General features: G+C 39.2%; 1 long non-coding RNA gene across 1 annotated transcript in view; it reads right to left on the minus strand.

The window, feature by feature from the left end:
• Positions 1-428: 428 nt before the first annotated feature.
• Positions 429-23,646, minus strand: part of LOC124083317 (uncharacterized) — a 28,891-nt gene continuing 5,673 nt past the window's right edge. The window contains exon 2 of the long non-coding RNA XR_009225454.1: positions 429-665. This is a non-coding gene — a long non-coding RNA (uncharacterized LOC124083317). The remainder of the gene's footprint in view (positions 666-23,646) is intronic.

Consider the following 23,646-nt stretch of genomic DNA (forward strand, 5'->3'; position numbering starts at 1 on the left):
AATTTGGGCCATGAAAAACTGTTGCTATGCTTTACATGTGTTGGATCATTAATTTTCACATTTAATCATTTTAAGATTTGAATGATTGATTCCAATGGCTACTACTGTTTACAATGATATTTGTTTTTCAATTCTTTATCTAATTTGCACCAATGTATTAATACTTAGTTAACATAATAAATTCTTCACTGACAGCTGGGATGAAAAGTAAAGGCAAATAGAATCATGAGTATCTCCAGAGGGAAATCAATTCTTCAACAAAGGATAGAAATTTTTCCTGGAAGATTTGAGACAAGAAGGACCTGTAAAGGAGACCAAGCTCTTGCAAAATGAAAGAAAACCTTTTTAAGCTCTGAAGAAAAATGCTGAGTAAGAGAGAATGAGAAGGAGAGTTCCTGAAATCTCTTACAAAAGGAGTAAATGACTGATTCATTTCAAAAGGCATGCTATGATTTTATTTCCATGTTTCCCTAAAGTGCATTGGGCTGATTCCCATAATGCCAAGCTTCTGGCTGCTCCTCTCATTCTTCTCCTTAAAAGGTGAAGATTCTGTGTGGGTCTATCATCCCTGAGTAAAATCCTGATGGCCCAGGACAGGGTCTGCTGCTAGGAATAGACAGCACCACATAGAGCATCCTTTTGCCTCTTGTGAGTTTGCTTCTGCTCTGCAAGAAACAGAGAAGATCACTCAGGAAGAGCTAAGATTTAGCTTCACAGCTAATTTAACATTAAAAACAACAACAACAAAAAGTGGTGCTGAGAATGGTACATGGATTTCAATATAAAGGGCTGGAAATGCATTCAATCCAGAGCTATGGTTTTCATCAAAAAAAGGAGGGTGCATTTTAATGTGATCACATGCACATACCAGATCCTGATTTTTCTAAATTGCTCTCGCTAAATGGAATTCCTTTACCAAAGCACAGACCCCTTTTTCCCCCAAGGGGCATACTATTCTCATTCTCCAATGAAACTCGATTCTGTATAGTTCAAGGTTGAGCCAAGGCTGTAATAAATCCACCTTTAAACACTTCCATTTATTTATCATGAGTTTTTAAATTATTTGATTCTATATATGCTGCTTTAATAGACCAGAATATATGTAGCAGTGGAAGTTAATCCCTTGGCTTTTTCACCTGCTTATTCTCTGTTTATCAATTCACTTTGGTTAACGTATTTATTGCACTGCTATTAGCTGAGTAAAACATAAAATGGATTGTTTGGCTGAGGGTGTAGAACGTGGAAAAGGCTAACAGTTACTTTTCCACATTTCTCTTCTCCATCTTTTCCACTGCTGTCAAAGAATGTCAGCTTTAGTTGAGTTTTCTAAATGTGGTTTTCAAAAACTCTTGTGTAAACTTAATTCTGGAATCTTTAAAATGCCAACAGTGCGCGTTTCCTTGCGCACACAGCCTTTCGTAGAGCAGCCCAGGTTGTCATGGTGAAATGGGTCAGCACTGTTTGCCAGGGAGCCAGTGAAACTGCGAGTGGACCGCTGGCGGAGTGATGGCAGCTCAGGCCAAAGCAGTTCAGAATCTATAGCTGAATCTAGGTCACTGGGATTCTTTGATACTGCAGCTGTCCATGTGAGGCTTCCATCTCCAACAGGGTTCACAAAGCCCCCATGCATGCTGGGCAACCCCTGTAGCTGTAAACATTGCCATTCTTCTAGATCACCTCCTTCTGCTGGCCATGTGTTATTCTTCTCATTTAATTGAGAGCTTTCAGCCCTGTGAGCTGGGAGACATTCTTCATGAGTGCATGCGTGTGTGTGTGTGTGTGTGTGTCCATGCGCTCAAGACACACAGAGACAAATCGCTCTGGAGACTGCATGCTGAAATTTCTCCCATTTAGATGCATATTTCTGCAGAGTGAGCTAAATATTAATATCACATTTCTCTGTTAATGTAAACACCAGCAGCAAGCTTGGCGGCTCATAAAAATAGAGAAAGAGTTTAGGCTTTTCTCCATATGCAGCATGTGTATTTTTTTTTCTGGGTACCATTTAAGTTAACACCATGTCTACAGTGTGTCTGAAATAGCAGGAATTCAGTGACATTGGCAGTTGAAAGAGCAGAACAGTGGGCTCTAGCACCTTTGCCCGCCAGACTGTTGAACAGTGCTCCTGTTTCTAGGAAAATTCAAAATTGGGTTGCTGTGGTGTTGCATGCCTGTAGCCCCAGCAGCTCAGGGGGCTGAGTTAGGAGGATCTCAGGTTCAAAACCAGCTCTAGCAACTTAATGAGGCTGTAAGCAACCTAATAAGAGCCCGTCTTAAAATTTAAAAAATTCAGGGCTGGGGATACAGCTCAGTTGGTGGAGTACTTGCCTTGTATGCACAAGGCCCGGGGTTCACTCACCAGCACCACAAAAAAAGAAAAAAAAAATCAAAATTTAAAAAATTCAAAGGGTTGGGGATGTGGCTCAGTGGTTAAGCATCCTTCGGTTTAATCCTTGGTACAAAAAAGAAAACAAAATAACAATAACAACAACAAAAAACCCTCAAAATTGTTCTTTCCTATCAGAACTTTAAGTTATATATTTGTACTCATTTACTTGACATGGCTTTTTATGATTTTTCCCAACCCTTCACCATTAGTCTGTGGGTATCTTTTCCTATGAGTCTATTGGAGGCAGCATATTGTTGGTGGTTTTTTTTTTTTTTTTATCCAATCTGCTAAGTCTATGTCTTTTGACTGGTGAGTTTAGGCCATTAACATTCAGGGTTATTACTGAGACTAGATTTGTATTCCCAACCATTTTGTTTATTTTTGGTATTTAATGTGACTTGGTTTCTCCTCTGATTATATTTTCCTTTAGTGTAATACCTCCCTTTGCTGATTTTCATCATTGTTTTTCATTTCCTCTTCATGAAATATTTTGCTGAGAATGTTCTGTAGTGCAGGCTTTCTAGTTGTAAATTCTTTTAACTTTTGCTTATCATGGAAGGTTTTTATTTCATCATCAAATCTAAAGCTTAATTTTGCTGGATATAAGATTCTTGGTTGGCACCCATTTTCTTTTAGAGTTTGGTATGTGTTGTTTCATGATCTCCTGGCTTTGAGGGTCTGGGTTGAAAAATCTGATACACAAATTGGTCTCCTCCTATATGTGATCCGATTCCTCTCTCTTGCGGCTTTTAAGATCCTATTCTTATTCTGTATGCTAGGCATTTTTATTATAATGTGCCTTGATGTAGATCTGGTGTAATTTTGTACATTTGGTGTCCTATAAGCCTCTTGTATTTGGTTTTGCAATTCATTCTTCATGTTTGGGGAATTTTTTTGATATTGTCTCATTGAAGAGATTGTACATTCCTTTGGTTTGAAACTCTGTGCCTTCCTCTATCCCAATAACTCTTAGATTTGGTCTTTTGATGCTGTGCCATAATTCTTGGATGTCCTGTTCATGATTTCTTACTATCTTCACTGTGTGATCAATTTTATTTTACAAATTGGAAGAAAGAACATCAGATAATGAAGACAAAGTATACAATTTGTAAAATAACTGTTGGTTATGCTTTCTGTTGGATTTTTTTATTTGGTTTATTGTATCCTTCATTTCAAGGATTTCTTACTGAGTTTTTTGAAGTAATCTTTTGCTACCTGTATTCACTCTCTTATCTCATTGTTGGAGTGATCAATTTTTGCCTGTATTTGCTCATTTAGGTCATTCTTTCATTCACAGATCATTTTAACTATGAACCTTCTAAACTCCTTCTCTGACATTTCATCGACTTCACTGTTCATGGGTTCTGTTATTATAATGTCCTGTTTGTTTGGGGCACTTTCCTCCCTTGTGTTTTCATGTTGTCTATGTGTCTTCCTTTCTTGCAGTGTGGATCTGAGATATGACAGTTTCTTCCCTATATTCTTGTAGTACCCATGCAGATTGTCTGTACCACACCTTGATGTTGGGCTTCCAGACCCCACTGGTGTCCCTCAATGTATGCTACTGCAACTAAAGATGGTGGCAGCAATAGCCAAGGTAATTCAAGAGGTGCCTCAAGATGGAAGCAATGCTTACAGAGATGGGGCTGAAAGAGTGGGCCTTACACTCTCTTTAGGATGCCTGTTCTGAGATACAGCTACTTCTAGGCCCTGTCTGTTGTCAAAAAGTTAGGGGCTAATGCGTGGTGAACGCTATGGTGGTGACTGCAGTGTCCCAAGATAGAAGGGGTTAGGCTTAGGCTCTCAGGTAGGGGTGGAGCAAACTCGGACCTATTCTGGACCTGGGTCCTGTGAAATTTGGTGTGCAAAGATCTGGTCTGCTGGGCTTGACCTCCTGTGGTAGTCTGCTGGTTGGAAGGGGTGGCCCTGTTGGTGGGTGCTTGCCAGTGGAGGGATGGACCCTGGCCTAATGTGAGCCTGGATCTCTTGCAGGCCAGTGTAGGTAGATCTGGGCCACTGGGCTTGACCTCCTGCCAACATGGCTTTTTAAATATGCATTGGAAATTAGCCCTTTTTATTCTACTTAAAAGCAGTGATCTGCTACATCAGTCTTGTTTTACAAAGATCACAGATTTATAATCATTTTATTTTAGTTAAGTTTTTGGTACCAGGGATTGAACACAGGGACTTTTAACCTCTGGGCCACATCCCAGCCCATATATATATATATATATATAATTTATTTTTTTTTAATTTAGAGACAGGGTCTCGCTGAGTTGTTAGGGCCTCACTAAGTTGCTGAGGCTGGCTTTGAATTCACAATCCTCTGCCTCAGCCTTCAGAGCCTGGGATTACAAGCATGTGCCACCATGCCTGGCCAACAGTCATTTTATTTTGTCCTTGAGATATCCTTCTGCTGCTTCATCTTAGTTTATAGGTGACATGACTAAGGACAGTGATGAACAGGCTTGCACAATGATTCAACAGCAAAGGTTAATTAAAAACCCATATCTCACAGTAATAAGTTTATATGTTCAAAGAAAAGACTTCGGCGTTTCGTTGGCTGATCTACCCTTCTAATGTAGGAGTGAAAGACTTGAACATGGTATTTATTCAAGCTGAGAAAAGGCATCCTGTGAAAGACTGGAGGTGACTTGAAAGCAAATGGCTTGGCTAGAGAGCAGCTCAACAATCCTCATTGAGGATTCCCTGAAAAGTAACAATGGAAATCATGATACAAAGATAGTCATCCTACCACACAGCCAGCTATCGCCACTCAAGCACACCCATGTTTATAGCACTGGTGGAGTTAGGGAACCAGTCCAGGTGCTAATCAACAGATGAAGGGATAAAGAAAATGTGCTATACACACACAATGGAGTTTTATTCCATCATAAAGAATGAAATTATGTCATTTGCCTGAAAATTGATGGAACTTCAGAGCATTATGTTACACAAGATAAGCCAGACTCAGAAAGTCAAGGGTCATATTTTATGTCTCATATGTGGAAGCCAGAGAGAAACAGGAGAAAAATTATGGAGAGGATCCTATGAAAAAGAAGGGAGACCAGTAAAGTAGAGAAGGAGCCAGGGAAGGCGGGGGAGGGAAAGGGGAGTCCTAGAGAATGAAATTGACCAAATCATATTATGTACATATATAAATATGTAACAACAAATCCCACTATTATTTATAATTAAAATGCACCAATAAAAAATTAATAATTTTTTTAAAAAACCAAAGACAATAGCACAGAAGGAGAAAAAAACAGTGATCTGCATTCTAAATATAGACAAGCCATCTTAGCTTATCTAATCTTAGATCAATTAGCATTGATCACTTTCATGATTCTTTTTTGATGTTGGTTTTCTCATTTAGGATACATTGTTTAATCAAGGAGCAAACACTTGTTAATTTTTTGTACAAACGTGAGTTAGGATTTCCGAATTCTTCAGGCCAAAAGCTATATGCACACACAAGTACTCCGAGTGTTACTTGCTCCTATCAACCCAGCATTGTACAAAAGTCTTAAGCAAAGGGTCTTTTCTCAATTTAACTTAAGAGGAAAAAGAAAATCTTTTTATCTTTATAATAGTAAGTAAGTGAGATAGGAAGATTTATATTTATCCATCTCTGTCTTCAAAGACAAATATTTGACTAAATAAATAGCAGAAGCAAATCTGACACAAAGCCCCAAATATTAAGTCACTGGGAAAGAGAGGATGAAGGCAATACTCAATGGAATGAGAGCCAAGTGAAACGATTAACCTTGATAAGGAAGAATAACACTCTGAAATCTAGAGAAAGGAAGCAAGAATGTCTACCAACAAATAAACTTGGAAGATGATGGACAGGAAGTCAAGTGAACGGCCCTCAGCACTGCCACAGTCAACATAGTCAGCTAAGAAAGATGTTTTTTGTTTGTTTGTTTGTTTGGCACTAGGGATTGAACCCAGGGGCACTTTACCACTGAGCTATATTCCCAGTCCTTTTTATTTTTCATTTTGAAACGGGGTCTCCTTAAGTTTCTGACACTATCCTCGAATTTGTGATCCTCCTGCCTTAGCCTCTCCAGTCTCTGGAATTATAGCCCAGAAGCTAAGACCATACTCAAGGAAAACAGAAGTCATTTTGATCAGTATTTGTGATGTGTATTCATGCACTCTCTCACTGAATCCTCATTGCAATTCAGGGAGATCAACATCGTTATTTCTCTTCTTTGCATGTAAGAAGTTGTATATGTATGTGTGAAGTAAACTGACCAGAACCTTGAAGACGATCAGTGGTGGTCAGTCATGGTTAGAAGAGCTTAACCCCCTTTAGAGATCATGTTTGGCCATCACACAATCAAGCAGGTCTCTGGCCACATGTTCTTTCTGTTGTCCTCCAAAAAGGAGCATCCCATCATTTCCTATCAAGAGATCTACTCTCTCTCCTTCCTGCTTGAATCCTATCAGTCAATTCAAACTCCAGATAAGATTCCAGGTACCCATAGAAACCCACTCCTAATCCTCTCAGTGACCTCTTATTCCTGCAGAATGGCTTTCTGTGTGTTTGTATGATACTACCTGTCCATTGCTGGGAATTATTATAAATGATTGGCTTGAGAATATGTCCTATTCCTGTATATAAAGAAAATGTTTCTTGAAGTCAGGAGCAGCACCATAGACTGCCTCCTCAGAATCCATTATGGGTCTACCATGTAATGGCACTTAAGAAACATTCCTTGACCGCATCTTCCATGAACAAATTTCAGCATGCACTGTAAATAGTCTATGAAAGCACCCTCATCATAATTTGGGAATGTGGTTTCAGCTGTAATCTGCCTTGCCCCTTGAAGACTGTATATGGAAATGGTGCCCAAGGTCCCCAAGGGAGCTCATAGAAGGAAACGAGGGAGTCCAGGTGTGAGCTCTGAGCTGCCCTGCATCTCTACTCTGGTATTCCTCCATTCCCCTTGCAGCTTCCTTGCCAACACTCACTAGCTTCTCAACTAGACAATTTATTCAGGTACTTAGTAACTAAGAAAGTTACAAAATCTCTTTAAGCCTAAGTTTCTTAGTTGCAAAGGGATAATAATGATTCTTACCTTTAAATTCCTAACCACAGCCTCATGGGGTATTGTATAAATTAAAAGAAATCACATATGTAAGGTCTCTGGCACACAGCAGATTTTCCATGTATATTAATGATGCCCTCTTCTTCCATTTCTTCCTGTGCCAAAAAAATCTCTGCACAGTCATTCAAAAAGGGCTTGGTGGCTACTGGAGAGACATGATGAGAGGATGGCAAGTTCAAGGCCAGCTTGGGCAACTTAGCAAGACCCTGTCTCAAAGCAGGGAGGGGTCGTGGTGTGCTGGGCCTGTAGTTCAGTGCTAGAGTGCAAGGGAAAATGAAGGAAGGAAGGAAGGAAGAATGGAAGTAGGAAGGAAGGAAGGAAGGGAGGGAAGGAGGGAGGGAGGAAGGAAGGAAGGAAAAGAAAGGAGAGAGAGATGGAGGGAGGGAGGGAGGCAGGCAGGCAGGCAGGCAGGAAGGCAGGGAAGTTCCAACCATATTTGTACTTAACATTTGATTAGAAATTTACAAAGGGCTTTTTAAAGGTTTACCATTTGATCCTCAGAATAAGTTCCCCAACTATATCAATTTTATAGGAGGTAAAAAAAATAATAATATTTTGGGTTTCTTATATAAAAAAATTACACAAATTTACTCAACTACTAAATCATAAATCTCAGTATTAAAGACCTTAATCCCAGAAATCAGGACTTTGCTGGGAAAAAAATATTTCCTGAATTGGGCTCTAGGAAATGTAACTGCTGTTTTTTTTTGTTGTTGTTGTTGTTGTTGTTTGTTTGTTTTTTAAATGCCATTGAACTTCAGTATGCCTCTTGGAGCATCAACATCACAAAAGGGTCCTGCTTCTTCTTCTTTTTTTCTGTTTTCTTTTTCTTTTTTTCTTTTTTAATTTTTATTGTTGGTTGTTCAAAACATTACATAGTTCTTGATATATCATATTTCACACTTTGATTCAAGTGGGTTATGAACTCCCATTTTTACCCCGTATACAGATTGCAGAATCACATCAGTTACACATCCATTGATTTACATATTGCCATACTAGTGTCTGTTGTATTCTGCTACCTTTCCTATCCTCTACTATCCCCCCTCCCCTCCCCTCCCCTCCCCTCTTCTCTCTCTACCCCCTCTACTGTCATTCATTTCTCCCTCTTGTATTATTTTTCCCTTTCCCCTCACTTCCTCTTGTATGTAATTTTGTATAATCCTGAGGGTCTCCTTCCATTTCCATGTAATTTCCCTTCTCTCTCCCTTTCCCTCCCACCTCTCATCCCTGTTTAATGTTAATCTTCTTCTCATGGTCTTCCTCCCTACTCTGTTCTTAGTTACTCTCCTTATATCAAAGAAGACATTTGGCATTTGTTTTTTAGGGATTGGCTGGCTTCACTTAGCATAATCTGCTCTAGTGCCATCCATTTCCCTGCAAATTCCATGATTTTGTCATTTTTTAATGCAGAGTAATACTCCATTGTGTATAAACGCCACATTTTTTTTTTATCCATTCATCTATTGAAGGGCATCTAGGTTGGTTCCACAGTCTTGCTATTGTGAATTGTGCTGCTATGAACATCCATGTAGCAGTTTCCCTGCAGTATGCTCTTTTTAGGTCTTTAGGGAATAGACAGAGAAGGGGAATAGCTGGGTCAAATGGTGGTTCCATTCCCAGCTTTCCAAGAAATCTCCATACTGCTTTCCAAATTGGCTGCACCAATTTGCAGTCCCACCAACAATGTACAAGTGTACCCTTTTCCCCACATCCTCGCCAGCACTTGTTGTTGTTTGACTTCATAATGGCTGCCAATCTTACTGGAGTGAGATGGTATCTTAGGGTGGTTTTGATTTGCATTTCTCTGACTGCTAGAGATGGTGAGCATTTTTTCATGTACTTGTTGATTGATTGTATGTCCTCCTCTGAGAAGTGTCTGTTCAGGTCCTTGGCCCATTTGATGATTGGGTTATTTGTTTTCTTATTGTTTAATTTTTTGAGTTCTTTGTATACTCTGGATATTAGGGCTCTATCTGAAGTGTGAGGAGTAAAGATTTGTTCCCAGGATGTAGGCTCCCTATTTACCTCTCTTATTGCTTGTTTTGTTGAGAAAAAACTTTTTAGTTTGAGTAAGTCCCATTTGTTGATTCTAATTATTAACTCTTGTGCTATGGGTGTCCTATTGAGGAATTTAGAGCCCGACCCCACTGTATGTAGATCGTAGCCAACTTTTTCTTCTATCAGATGCCATGTCTCTGATTTGATATCAAGCTCCTTGATCCATTTTGAGTTAACTTTTGTGCATGGCGAGAGAAAGGGATTCAGTTTCATTTTGTTGCATATGGATTTCCAGGTTTCCCAGCACCATTTGTTGAAGATGCTATCCTTCCTCCATTGCATGCTTTTAGCCCCTTTATCAAATATAAGATAGTTGTAATTTTGTGGATTTGTTTCTGTGTCCTCTATTCTGTACCATTGGTCCACCTGCCTGTTTTGGTACTAGTACCATGCTATTTTTGTTACTATTGCTCTGTAGTATAGTTTGAGATCTGGTATCGCTATACCGCCTGATTCACACTTCCTGCTTAGAGTTGATTTTGCTATTCTGGGTCTTTTATTTTTCCATGTGAATTTCATGATTGCTTTATCTATTTCTACAAGAAATGCCATTGGGATTTTGATTGGCATTGCATTAAACCTATAGAGAACTTTTGGTAATATCGCCATTTTGATGATGTTAGTTCTGCCTATCCATGAACAGGGTATATTTTTCCCTCTTCTAACATCTTCTTCTATTTCTCTCTTTAGGGTTCTGTAGTTTTCATTGTATAAGTCTTTCACCTCTTTTTTTAGGTTGATTCCCAAGTATTTTATTTTATTTTATTTTTTTGAGGATATTATGAATGGAGTGATTGTCCTCATTTCCATTTCAGAGGATTTGTCGCTGATATACAGGAATGCCTTTGATTTATGCGTGTTGATTTTGTATCCTGCCACTTTGCTGAATTCATTTATTAGCTCTAATAGTTTCTTTGTAGACCCTTTTGGGTCTGCTAGGTATAGAATCATGTCATCTGCAAATAGTGATAATTTAAGTTCTTCTTTTCCTATTTTTATGCCTTTAATTTCTTTCGTCTGTCTAATTGCTCTGGCCAGTGTTTCGAGAACTATGTTGAACAGAAGTGGAGAGAGAGGGCATCCCTGTCTTGTTCCAGATTTCAGAGGGAATGCCTTTTCTTTTTCTTTCTTTCTTTCTTTTTTTTGAATTTAGAGACAGGATCTTTCTGAGTTGCTTAGGGCCTTGCTAATTTTCTGAGGTTGACTTTGAATTCGCTATCCTCCTGCCTCAGCCTCCTGAACCACTGGGATTACAGGCATGTGCCACCACACCAGCTCCTGCTTCTTTCTTCTCTACACTTCCTCAGGCTTAGCTCCCTTCTTGGAGTATTGTCAGAAGAAATTAGACAATTATCCATGCCTACTTCCAAATCCTGTAATAGTGAGGCAAAAACTGATTGATCTCATCACCATTGGTATCAATGGCATGGTTTCATGAATCCTCTTCCCTCTCTGCTAGAGGAGAGGCCTGCTGAAGAGACTGGGTAGCACTCTTTGCCCACAATGCTCCTGCAAACATGATGAACCTTCCTAAAACCTGCCAGGCATTCCATAATAAGAAGTACGGCATGCACTGAAACCACGGAGTGACACGGTAAGAGAGGCAAGGATTTTTGTGTGTGTGCAGGGGAGCAGCACTATGACAGGAAGTACAGGACCTATGGTGGGGAGAAGAAGCCCATTTTCTAGAAAAAGACAAAGCAGATTGTGTGAGGCTTGAAGGGTGTTGAGCCCCACTGCACATTTTTGAGAGTACTGTCTGTTAGAGAGGCTGGCTTCATGAATTGGAAAAAAAGGGCCCAGTGACCCAGTTCTAAACTTCATCTTTTGTTTTATGATGAAGGCAATAACACTCTATGGTTATGCTCAAAGAAAAGGAAAGTCTGGGGACAGCACTGGGCACATTGCATAGCTTGTTTCAAATTATTTCACCTTGTAGTGACTCAAGTCTTAGCTGTAAAATAGTTCATTTAATTGTGGGGTTTTATTCATGAGAAATAATTCATGAAAATGGTAATGATATGATTTGTTAAGTCTGTGACTATATTAATCTCAATATACTATTCAGTAATGAGTTTCTAAAAACTAAACTGAGCCATATGTGGTGGCACATGCTAATAATCCTAGCAATTTGGGAAGATGTGGCAGGAAGATGGCAAGTTCAAGGCCATCCTGGGCAACTTAGGTAGATTTTTGTCTCAAATAAACAAACAGGGCTAGGAGTGTAGCCCACTTGGGTTAAATCCCCAGCACTAAAGACACATTCATGGATTAGAAGACTGCATATGTTCTTTTTTTCTTACCAAATTGAATAAGATTCAATATAATCCTATTCAAAATCCTATCAGAACTTCTCTCCTACTCCAAGAAATTGACAAGCTGATTCTAAAATGTATAGGGAAACACAGAGGACCTAAAAGAGAAAAATTGTGGCTTATTTACATAATATAAAAGACAATTTATGCTGGGCATGGTAGCACATGCCTATAATTCCAGCAGCTCAGAAGGCTGAGGCAGGAGGATCACAAGTTCAAAGCCAGTCTCAACAACTTAGTGAGACCCTAAGCAACTTAGCAGGACTCTGTCTCTAAAATATAAAAACAGGCTGGAGATGTGACTCTATGGTTAAAGGCCCCTGGGTTCAATCCCCAGCACCAAAAAAAAAAAAAAAAAAAAAGACTGCTTATATACTTGATTTCAGCATTATTAGGAAGCTTTGGACATCAAGTTGGTGGAATACAGTGGTAAGTATAGCAGTACAGCAGAAGTAGAGAAGAAGGGAAAGAAAAGGGAAATACTGGGGAATGATACTGGCCAAATTATATTGTTATATTGTGTGAATGTATGAATATGTAACATCAAATCCCACCATTATGTACAACTAGGGCACCAATAAAAAATGTAGAAAAAAATCACAACATGATACTACTTTGAACCCACTAGATTGACTAATATTAAAGACTGGCAACATCAAATGTTGCCAAGAAGATGGGACAACTGGAATTCGAATATAATACTGGTGAGACTGTAAGTAATGAAACTACTTTCAAAGGCATTTGGCAGTTTATCACAAAGATCAGAACATACTTACCGTAAGCACCAGATATTTCACTTATAGGTGTTTACTCAAGAGAAATGAAAACAAACGTGCATACACAAGACTCATACACAATCTTCATAGCCGCTTTATTCATAAAAGCCCAAGCCTGGATTCAACCCAATGTTCATCAACAAGTGAATAATAAGAACAAATTGTGGCTTATTTACATAATATAATATCTTTCTCAATAATAAAAAAAGGATGGTACATGTCACCACAAGGATTGAGGAAAAAAGGACTACACAAAAAAGTCCACAGTGTATGATTTCATAATATGAAATTATAGAACAAGTGAAGTTAATCTGTACTAAAAGAAATCAAATCAGCAATCTCCTAAAATGGGAGAGGGAGGTAACTGTGGTAACTGAGGTAATTCCCACAATTTGTAATTACAAGAGTGGCACAAGGGAACTTTCTGGAGAGGAGAAATGTTCTATATCTCACTCAAGGTGAAGTTTCACAGTGCTGTGAATTCTATTGCATGTAAATTATGCTTCAATAAAGTTGATTTTTTTTAATTGAACTTAGCCAAACTTTCCTAAATAATTTTTTTTTCTGATTTCATAAAAGCATATGAAAATCTTTATTTTGAGAACAGAGATCTGTCTGTACAGAGTGGATACATTTTGCTAAACTCCTCTCTAGATGCTTCAAGTATCATTTTTCTCAGACCATCAGTTCCAAACTCTCTAAGATGGTGAGTGGTGAAAGGAAGTCAGTTCTAAAACACCTAACTAAATTAAACAATGAATTTGTCCACAAACAAAATTCCAAAGTTTTTTTTTTTAAATTTTATTATAGAAAGTTACAAACATACACAACCAGAGAGTATAAAATAATAATAAGCCTTTCTATTTCATCACCAAGTCAGAAACATATGGCCAATCTTATTTATCTATGACCCTTTATTATGCTCCTCCAGCCTCTCTTTGAATTATTCTAAAGCACATCCTTGGTTTCAAATCCTATTATTTGTACAAGAATCTCTGATACAGTGATTTTTGCTCATGCTGGTCTGCTGCCTAAAATGTCTACCCCTTGGCTTTATATAACCATCTCCTTCTCTTTCTTCAGATCAGACCTTTGCAGGAAGAACTCCCCTAACTAGCTCCCTATCTAAAGGCTCCCCTTCTACCTTCAACCAGCTATTTAATAAATGATGGTCCTTCATTGTTATCAAATTGGCAGAGCAGATAACTGGCTATGATTTTTTAGAGGCCAATGATTAGAATTTCTTCACTTTTTCCATACATGATGACACTCTGGACGCTATCAGAAGGGAGTTGGTATAACTTTATAAAAATTTCCTAAAGCTTTCTCCATAATAGGTCAATGGGTATGTCTATGTTTTTATAAGAATCATGAAAAGTTACAAGTGAAAGAGGCTTAAGCAAACCTGCATTCATAGATCTGGTGGCTTTTAGAATGCAAAGAATCCTTAGATAAGGATCCTGTTTGGCTGAACAGAAAACAGATAAGAAATCTTCTGGCCTGTATCTGATGTTGAAGAATTTGTGACTTACAAATAGCCATAATCTGAGACCTTTGTCTAGAAAAATAGCCCATTAAGTGAAAATTTAACCTCATGAAGTATCAGAAAGATAAAACAATTTTATACTATCTGGACAAAAACAAACTCACTTAAGCCATTTATTCAGCAAATATTCATTGTACTCATTATTTACCCAAAACTCTTCTAGACATTTGCAGGTACACCAGTGAACATAATAACAAAGCTTACACCAGGTTCACTTGTCAGTATTGTAATAATATATCCTCTTGAATTTATTATGAGATCATCAAAATATAAAACAGAAGGAAATATATTATTTTCTCAATAAAGGCTTTATATGGCATTTCCATATCAAATGTTGTGATTTTGCCTCATCATTTTCTAAACTTTTAAGAATTAGCACTTCCATAACACTAAGTTGTTATTAACTGGGAGGCTGGAATTGGTAAGGATATTTTACTCCCCTCCTGCTTTTTCACTGATGTGCAATTGTGACCACAGAATCCCAAGCCTTTTATAGCAATTCTGGAATGGCAGCAGAAATGGAATAAGAAACTCCTTCCCTGAAATCCAGAAATACCCAGTATACCTAATACATCTTTGATTTCTAGGTAACCCCAAATCAATCAGCCAAGTTTAATTCACAAAGAAAAACATCTTGCACAGCATACATATTTGTAAAATATTTAGGTTACTTTCTTCTTAACTCATTCTCATTCTCTCTCTCTCTCTCTCTCTCTCCCTCTCCCTCTCCCTCTCCTTCTTCCTTTCCCTCTTTCCTGCTACTAGGGTTGAAACAATGGGTGATCTACCATTGAGCTACACTCTCACCTATTTTTATTTTCATATAGGAACTTGCTAAATTGCTGAAGCTGGCTTCGAACTTTCAGTCCTCTTATCTCAGCCTCCTGAGTTGCTGGAATTTCTGGCATGTGCTACCACACCCAGCATTCATTCGTTCTTTTTTTTTTTTTTTTGAGGCTGTATCTAAAAAGTGATCATTTATTTTCTTTTTTATTATTATTATTAGTTGTTCAAAATTCATTCTGTCAGAGCATTAATCCCAAGATATTGTTTGGAAAATATGGGTGCCACACTGATACTTTCTCATGCATTGGACATAATAGAGTTAGGGACAAACTTGGAGGTATGGGGGCAACAGCAAAAGTACATCTGGGAGATGTGAGAACAGGAGCAAGAAGGCATATCTCCCAGAACTGAAGCAGATGCTACAGTCTACCCTATAATCTCAGGATGATGTCACTCTCTGGTTTCTGTATCTCCAGTGTTCTCTCCCACCACCTTATATGCAAGGGAGCTTTCCTAAGTCCCAGATAAAATTCTTCCCATTTTCTGAATATTTGCTTAACTTTCTTGTAGTATTCCTGGGAACCCCAGCAAGATTTGCTAACTTGCCTGGACCACCAGTCCTTGAAGACACTTTAGGTGACAATAATGTAACAGCAAGAAAGCAAGTCCAGTAAGTGTGGAATTTTGAAACAACAGGATATTGAAACTACAGTAATTTTATTTTCCCCTCCAAAAAAAAAAAAAATAGCATACATTGCATTTTTTGAATTATAAAATAATGCAAATTTCTTATTTTAATAGCTCACATCTCAGTTGCCAAGTAACAAAACCCACAAGTTCTCTTATTTTCTGTGAGATTTCAAAGTTTGTTTCTGGCATACTCTAGGGCAAGGCGGAACTTGCTAAATATAATCCATGTTCTTTCTACAAGAAATTTGGGGATTTCTCAAAACAACCTGGGGGGTTGGAGGAGTGATTGAAAAGTCACTGCTGACTTTTCCTTTTTGAGCTGTTGGTTCTGATATTAATGAAAGACAAAGACTAATTGTTCCTTCTCAAGATGAATGTTGCTTTGAAAAGCCACAGGCACTTCTAAACCGATACTGCATTACCCTGGTGAGCTCAGGAAAGGAGAACAAGTCCTAGAGTCCGTCTTTCCTGAATGTAGTTTTCTAACACTCTGCACAATTTGAATCAGTACACAGAACTCCATATCCAGTCCTGTGTCTTGTCTTTCTGTCAGTACTCTTGCTGAAAATCAATATTTTCCTCCTTTAAACTCTTATAAATCTTATTTTCTATACAGGCTTTCAGTACTTATCATATGCTATCCCTTATACTAGTGGAATTGTGTATGTGTTATTTCCCTAACAAGATTATAAGCTTCCAGGGGACAGATACAGCATACACTTCACATGTATCCCCCACTGGCCCAGGAAAAATGCTCTAGACTTAGGTTCCAAATAAGCACATGTTAAATGACTAGAAATTCTATATATGCCTAAGCTATGGAAACATAAGTAATATCTGTCCCAAGTTCCCTGTTTTCTTCCCTAAGTCTCAAATAACTACACACACACACACACACACACACACACACACACGGTAGATTTTTTTTAAGCCTATTTATTTCCATTAACCCCAATTCTTAACTTCCCTTGGCCCACCCTGATTTCTTAAAGTAAACATATTAAAAAATGGGCTCGTGCTTAGGTTTTTGTTTTCAAATTTTGTCATTTTATAAAATCAGCACCCCCTGGCTTTCCCCCCTATATCCCATTTTTGTCCCTATTTCTCCCCCTACCTCCACGGCCCATTTCATGGTAGTTGGCACTCCACAGCAAGTACCCAGTGTTCCTCCCTTAACCCCAGGTAATATCATCCACTACCCCCTGTATACTGGTACCCACCATTCTGTGCTCAAACTAACTCTCTCTGTGTGTTAGATCACCATAACACCTGCCTACTGGACACCTTGACATGAGGTCTCACAGGCACCTCAAATCCTTCATGACCCAAGCCAGAATCATCTTCCCTCTTCAACCTTATTCTTACTCCTGTGTTCCTGATTTCTAAAAATAAGATCATTACCAATTCAGTGACCTCAACCAGACTGATGCTCTCCCCTTGACCTGGCTAACCACCGGTAGTCAATGACTGTCAGCTCTATTTTTTATCTCTAAGGTCACAGGACTAGTTCAAGCATAGCACCACTCACCATATTACTGAGTCTTATTCTAACTGGCATAGATACATGGCTTTAACCCCTCCAAACCATTTAATGCTCAAATCCAAGTGATCATTCCTACACAGCCTCACTCTCCCTCTCTACCACCAACACTACCCTTCTTCCTAGCCTGTGTAAATGTCTTCCCTGTACTAAGTGTAGGAAAATAAATACACAGTCTCATTTTTGAGTCTTGGCTTATGCTGTTGCCTCAACCTGCCACACTGTCCTTCTGGTGCACCCTAGCATTGCCCTAACTTCTGCTTGTCCTTCATTTTAGGCTCTGCCTCTTCCAATAAGCCTGTCCCAGCCCCACAGGTACAGGGTGGGTATTGGGTACCTATTTGGTATTCCGAGAGCATGTGTAACCTCCCCTTAACAGCATTCCTTGCACAGTGCTACCCTTGGCTAGTCCATATTCTGCATGTCCCATTAGCTGCTCCACAGAGATTCTATCAGTTTTGTTCAAAGCTGAATCCCCAGCACCTGGCCTAATGCCTGGTATATAGTAAGCACTCACAAACATTTAACAATTGAATAATAAATCACATGAAATTACTTTCTCAAAGTGAGCAGGATACATTGAAGAGAAAAATACTTTTTACCTTGTATTTAAAGTCAGAGTTGGGTTTTAGCCTTTCCCAACCTTGGCAGTGGTTTTAATTGTCAAGAAAAGGCAGTTTGCTTATTGAGTGAGGCAGAGGCAAGAACTGTATAGCAGAGCCTGAGATGAATGTTTCAGTGTCCAGTGAGAGTAGACTCCCCATTATTGCCAGGTTCACACACTGCAGGGTTCCAGAAACCTCTACTTTAATACCCCTGAAAATAAATACACAGTCTCATTTTTGAGTTTTCTTTGATTTATGACTGGTATAAGACGAGGCCAATAATAATGTACATTACAAACTTCTGGCACACTCTGGAAGGCTGCAGATAGTTTTCTATGCACATTAAATACATTATAATGATGGTCATTCAACCCCCTACTGGGCAGATTTTACATTAAAGGGAATTTATTTCTTATACGTCTGCTCAAACCATCTGGAGTTCTCATTAAAATCACAAGGCCTCTTAGTTTGACTCCATTCCAAGTAGATACTGAGCAAGATAAGAGGGTGCTATATCCGGTGACTCAGTGACAGTAACCTCAATGTATGCATTTCAGACTTAAAGAAGACCAAGATACAAAGAGATCCACCATTGTGCCTGTGGGTTGAGGAAAATGTTGTCAAGGAGGGATTAAAACCAAAAGTCTTTGTTAGAGTCTGTAAACAAGTCAAAATAACACCTGGCATTTTGCCAGGGGAATGTTAGAGTTCGTAAACAAGTCTGGATGGTGCCTGGCAAAATGCCAGAGGGAGTGGTTTGAGAAGTAACAAAAGCAAGCCATTAAGTGTGGAGATTCCTTATTGGTTGACTGATGTATATAGTTTATGCTAATTAGATAAGCTGTGTGGAATGTATAAATACTGCTCCTGTCCTACAATAAAGGGCTCCCTCTCCTGCTGTATCAACGTACACAAGTTGTTTGACACACCCCCCCCCCCCCCCCCCCCCCCCCGCTGAACGAACTGCGGCAGTCTTAGCTGTCAAAGCCTGTAGAACATGTGCACTTATTTCTGAGAAAACAAGCTGCCTATGTTTCCATCAAATGTGGCCTTCAAATGACACTTTATGCTGGGAGCCATTAGCCAAGTAGGTATGACAATTTCCTTGCCAGCGTACCCCATGTTGCTGACATGTTGCAGTGACATTGAATGTAAGTGACCTTGCTCAAGGACCAAGGCAGATTAGGGTGTTCCCGGTTTTAAGATAATCTTGTTTAGGGCGTTCCCAGTTTAGGTTCCAGGTTTAAGGTTTAAGATTATTCCTGCTGGGAATAGGGCGTATCCTGCTGCCTGAGTTCCCCTTGAGTTCTCACGGGATTCAGACAGTATATTTTGGAGATAGAAGCCCAGTGGAGGTGGATTTGGGCAGAGAACGTGGATTTCCCCAGAACGTGATTGTAGACGGCTGGTGTGAGTTCGGGAATAAAGAGTTGCTGTTTGAATCTACAAGCTGTGTGGTGGCTCGTGATTGTGTGCCCAGCCAGACTGCGGCATTTGTGCCCAGCCAGACTGCGGCAACTTTAAGCGGAATGCTCTTGTAGGGAACATGGATCCTAATTACAATCTGTTTTCTGGGAACACGAGCTACCTTGTAAGAAATGAAAACAAAATAAATGAACAAACATTGCACATGTTTTGTCATATTTCTGGATGCATCACATCTTAAATACAGCAAAAGGCACCTGGAAGAACTAAGAGTAAATCAACCTGTCCAGCATTCAGCTAACAAGCCTAACCCTGAATTGTGAGATGTCAGCTTAGATTGGACCCATTTGGATTTACCTTGGGCTTGGAAGTTCTGATTCTACCAACACGAAAGTGTAATTGTGGGGCAAACACAAGACTCAAGTCAGAAAACCAGAATTTAAATCCAAGGTTTCTATCCCTATCCGCTGTGTAAAACTCAGACATATCACTGAATGTCCCTAAGTTTCCAAGAATCTTCTCCTTCACCCGGAATAGAGTAATATGTATAACAGGCTCTCACTGCACTTAAACAAGTTGTGTATCAAAAGAGCCTAATACATAGCCTTGAATACAGTGTGTACCCAGTAGATTCTAGGGTAAGAGATGAACCATGTGTCCTTGGCCAATGCACTCCATTTTCTGGATTTCAATTTTCTCATTGGTAAAGTAGGAGATAATACCAACGCATGATACTGCATGGAGATCAGGGGCAGAAACAGTGGCTATGAAGACACAAGAGTACTACTCACAGGACAGTTGGGCAGGTCCTTCATCTTGGTTATCTGACATTTTAAATAAAATATTGTATGGACAGAAATTAGCATGTTCCTAACAATTAAAAGCATTCTATAAAATAACATCACTTATTAATATATACTGAGTACATACTGACTAGTCTTCTAAGCTCCAAATTCATATATAAACAGTATGTTTTTTTTTTTTTTAAAAAGGCATTATAATCATAATCTTTAAAAAAAAAAAAAAATGAGCTGGGTGTAGTGGCACCTGCCTGCAGTTCCGTCATTCAGGAGGCTGAGGTGGGAAGAACACTTGATGCCACAAGTTAAAGACCAGACTGGGCAGCACAGAGAGGCCTGTCTCAAAAGAGAAAAAGAAAAAAAAAATAGGAGAAGAGGGAGGAGGAGGAGGAGAAAGAGGAGGGAAAAGCAAAGCAAGAAAAAGAAGCCAAGCCAGAAATGTTGCTGGAATTCCCTCAGCCTAATTAATACTAAAGCCACTCCCTCCGGCATGTGTAAGCTGGTATTTTCTTTTTTTTTTTTTTTTTTTTTTTTTTTTTAAAGATAGAGAGACAGAGAGAGAGAGAGAGAGAGAGAGAGAGAGAGAGAGAGAGAGACACTTTAATATTTATTTTTTAGTTTTCGGCGGACACAACATCTTTGTTTGTATGTGGTGCTGAGGATCGAACCCGGGCCGCACGCAGGCCAGGCGAGCGCGCTACCGCTTGAGCCACATCCCCAGCCCTGGTATTTTCTTAAACCCTACAAAGGAGTGAAACTGATAGTCACCAACATCAGATGTATTCCAAGAGAGCCTCCACTGGATTCCCCTGGAGCCACTTGTATGCTCCTTGCCTTATTGTAGAGAACTGCAGGCAAATCCTTCCTAGAGCTTTGGGAACCTCGAATATAATATATGAATTAGAGATCTCGATTGGTCTGTCTCTGGTTTCTCTTCTAGAAAAGTCTGCTGTAAAGTACCAAGAATCAGAAGGCCTCCTTGGCAAAGGGTTAACATTCTCTTCACATTTTCTGAGTAGCTTTGAGTAGCAACCTGGAAAGCTCTTTGACTATGCCAAATTAAACTGCGAAATGTCAAGCTTGTGAATTTAGAAACCTACTGTCACAACTTTGCTACGAGTAGATATTACTTGATATTAAATCACCATGGAATGCCTACAGAATGCTCTAGATGCCAAAGGCTTTCTGACTGAGGAGAAGTAAGCACAATGAAATAATTAGATGATTTTTCCATTTCTTTACAATGTTTCTACATACTTAATTCAGCAACACTTGGGTTCTCACTTTCATTATAATTAGCTTACTTGTATTCATTTTGTCTAGCTCTCTGTAAGTGGTTTTTTAAAGCCCTTTAAAATCAAAGAATGCAGTATTAAAAATCAATTTACTATATTAATCATGATGCTTTTCTCAGCACCAACATTCAATTGAAATCTGGATCTGCAACAATACTGAGAGAAGGCAGGATTCTCAAACAGTTTTAAGGAAGGAGTCCCTTGTGTTGGCAACAGGTCCACCTTGGCCCCTGGAGCCCTACCTCCACTAGTTTGTTCTGCATGCCAGTGTGGCCAGCTCACAAGGCCATGGCGAACTTGCGGTTTTTCTGTTCCTGCTTGTCCGTCTGAGACATATGTATCCCACGGGAATGCCTTGACCTTTTCTGGTCTGATGGACTTATTGTTAAGGGAGGTTTTGGTACCTGACAATAATAGATGTTGAAACTAAATTTCTCCCCCCTCCCTCCTGCTTTTGGGTAGTTTTCCACTTCTGCTGCTTGGGGTATAAAAAAAGGTGTGTTAGCAATAAAGATTATTGACTCCTGGATGAAGAACCTTGGTGTCCTGTGTGTCTTTTAACCTCGCCGTCCCTCGCCGGACTCGGCTCCTTTGGCTGGACGCGGCACCTTGGATTTAAGTGATGAGATATCACTAAGTATTTGAGGGATATATGTAAATTTCAAAGTAATTTAAAATATGTCTCAACTCTACAAGTGTGGAGTCAAGGCGAAGACATTGTTCCTGGCTCTCCTCCTTTGGGACAAGGGAATATTATACTTTCCCATCATCCTGAAATTAGACTCAGCCATGTGACTTCTTTTGATCAGTAAGATGAGTGTCACTTCCAGAAGAAATCATTAATTGTTGCTGTGAGATCTCCAAGAATTTTCCTGACCTGCCCTGACTACCACAGAAGCACATGTTGATATGAAGGTATGACATGGAGCCATTATATGAAGGAGGGATGCCCTTGAGAATCTCCCAGTTATTCAGTAAATTGGCAGAAACAAGAAAGAAACTTGGTACTTTAATATTTGAAGTGGTTTGGTACCACAACATGGCCTAACCTTTCTAACCAGTACAGAGATCACCAGGCCCTACTGTGACCAGCCTCCTTGGTTCATTAAGCATGCTCTCAAATACAGTTCATTCTCTCCTCTAGTTCACAACAAAATTTAGAATCATAAAAATTTAGAATGACTAATTTGAAAATACTGGAAGCTAGCATCTGGAAAAGCAGTTGATCATATTAACCATGTTTACATGATTGCATAGAAAATAAATATTAATATACTGGATTAAATATCTAAAGGACTTTTTTGTCCTTGAACCTAAGGTGTATATTAGTTTCCTATTGCTGAAAAGGATAAAACAAAAACAAACAAACAAACAAAAACAGTGTCTTAAAGCAACTTGAATTTATTCTTTCATAGCTCTGGAGAATAGAAGCTTAAATCAAGATGTTAGAAGGGCTATATTCCTTCTGCATGCTTCAGGAAAGGATGTTTCCTTGTAGTTGTTTTCTTTTATCTTTTTTATTATTGATTCATTTATTTTTATTTTTTTAATGCACAATCTCACTGGGTTGCCCAGTCTGGTCTCTTAACTCATAGGCTCAAGCAATCCTCCCTCTTCTGCTTGCCAAATGCCCTAGCTTCCAGAGGCTGCCTGCATTCCTTGGCTCCTGGCCTCATCTTCAGTATGCATCACTCTGACTTGATTTCATCTTCACATGTCTTACTTCTCTCTCTGATCTGCTGCCTCCCTTTTATAAGGTCCTGGTGACTTTAGGATAATCTTCCCCATACTGAGGTCTTTAATTTTTTAACACACCTGCAAATACCTCTTTTCCATGTTAAGTAGCATTCTCAGAAGGTCCTGCCTTGCTTCCCCACCACCCGACATTTCTCTTACTCTTGTCTAGCACAGTGTCTTGAACATACATCCTTGTGTGTGTGTGTGTGTGTGTGTATACCCATGTGTGTATGTGTACTGGGGACCAAACCCAGGTCCTCACACTGAGCTCTACCACTTACTCTACCACTGAGCTCTTTCTTCAGCCCTGAATGTTTATTTCAAATGAATATCATATCATAATATCTGCTTTTTCAAGAGGTGTGTTAGATATTTTAACACTGTGACAAAAATATCTAATAATAACAACTTTAATGGGGGAAAGATTTATTTGGGCTTATAACTTCAAAGGTTTCAGTCCAGGGTCAGACAACTCCATTGCTTTGGGCCTGAGATGTGGCAGAACACCATGGCAGAAGGGTGTGATAGAGGTAAACTGCTCAGTTCACAGTGTCCAGAAAAGGA

Source organism: Marmota monax, unplaced genomic scaffold, assembly GCF_021218885.2.
Source record: "Marmota monax isolate L192 unplaced genomic scaffold, Marmota_monax_Labrador192_F-V1.1 WCK01_AAM20220418_F8-fsc00276, whole genome shotgun sequence".
In the NCBI taxonomy this organism is placed as follows: domain Eukaryota; kingdom Metazoa; phylum Chordata; class Mammalia; order Rodentia; family Sciuridae; genus Marmota; species Marmota monax.